Source organism: Tupaia chinensis, unplaced genomic scaffold, assembly GCF_000334495.1.
Source record: "Tupaia chinensis unplaced genomic scaffold, TupChi_1.0 Scaffold000591_1, whole genome shotgun sequence".
Classification (NCBI taxonomy): domain Eukaryota; kingdom Metazoa; phylum Chordata; class Mammalia; order Scandentia; family Tupaiidae; genus Tupaia; species Tupaia belangeri.
This window is the reverse complement of record NW_006160107.1, coordinates 501,768-503,482: the sequence shown is the minus strand read 5'-3', so window position 1 is coordinate 503,482 and position 1,715 is coordinate 501,768.

Below are 1,715 nucleotides of genomic sequence, written 5' to 3'. Positions count from 1 at the left end.
GAGGAGAGGTATTTTCCTGCTTTCCCATATTTCTTGTCATCCTGCAGCAATTTCTAGTCATCTGGTGGATGGTCAGTTTCTTCCCAAACTTGGAAGTTCAATCTGAGCATTGAGGAGCATGCAGAAAAGGAAACAGAGAGAAACAACAGCAGCAACAACAACAACAAAAACAAACAAGAAACAGAGAAAAAGAGAAGAAAAAGCGAAGAGAAAAACTTTTAAATAAAACTAAAAAAATTAATATTTTTAAAAATTTCAAAAAAAACCCCAAAATGGCTAGTTCTCAGGAGCCATGAAGGTGTCTCTTCAAAAAGGCCTGTTCCCTTTTGCTTCTCCTTGGTTGGAAAGGGGAGAGGGAATTATTAACAAGATAAAGGAATAGGAGGGGCCAGAAAGCTCAGAAAATGCCTCGCCTTAAAAAATTCTAAAAAGGAGGGAACTAGCAGTTAGCGTAATGGCTGTGTCACTGGACTCCCACATAGTCGACTGAGGTTCATGTCCTGGGCCCGGTGGCTTGAAACTCACGCCAGGCGCGTGTGCATGCGTGCCCAAGATCCCGAGAGGAGAATGGAGGAGAAGGAATTGCGGCGTGACCATCCCCCCGGGGGGTGATTTCTCGCTTTCTTTCTCTATGTCTCTCTCTGTCGGGCGAGCGCACGCACCCTATAGCGAAAACCTCTCCCCCCCAAAAAAAAAAATTCTAAAAAGGAAAAATTTTTAAAAAGAGAGAAGACAGAGACAGAGACAGAGGTAGAGAGAGACAAAAACAGATACAGAGACAGGAGGCCTGAAAGGGGTTTTCCTACCATGCGAGTTTGTATACTGGAGACTGAATTATTAGTGGAAAAATCTTCATTTCTGTTTTCCCCACAATGGCTAGTTCTCAGGAGCCATGAAGGTGTCTCTTCAAGAAGGCCTGTTCCCTTTTGCCTCTCCACATGAGTTTGTGTGCTAGAAGCCGAATTATCAGTGGAAAATCTTCATTTCTGTTTCCCCCAAAGTGACTAATTCTCAGGAGTCATGAAGGTGTCTCTTCCTCCCGCATGATTTTCAAGCTGCAAGGTCCAGGACTCAAACCTGGTTGGCCATGTGGGATCCAGCGCCTTAATGTCCACACCATTTGTTGGCCCTCTATTCAATTTTTCAAATATCAGTCATGAGGCCAGCAGATCATGTGATGTCTGGAGTGCTGGACTCCCACGTTAGCCGATTGGTTCGAGTTCCACACCATGCATGTGTGCATGCATGCCCAGAGTCCTGAGAGGAGAGTGGAGGAGAGGGGATTGTGGCGTGACTGTCCCTCCTGAGTAGTGGTTTCTCATTTTCTCTTTCTCTTTTTTTCTCTGAGTCTCTGGCGAGCACACACACTGTATGACAAAAATCTCTTAAAAAAAAAAAAAGTCACAGGCTAGAAGGTGGCATGGAGGTTAAGGCAGCTAGATCTTATGTGACCAGATCCAGTGCCTTGAAAATCACACCAGTTGAACATTTCTCCCTAGTACAGTTGATAAAACTATAAAATATCTTCAACAGATAATACCACATTTCTTTGTGTCATTATATTTTTTATTTTATTATTATTATTCATACATTAAATCACTATACATCATTTGGACCATGAAGAGACTTTACCCAGTATGATACACATGATACACACCTCAGACCAGCCCCGTTGAGACCACCATCCACATCCCCCTCAACAGACAATACACCTT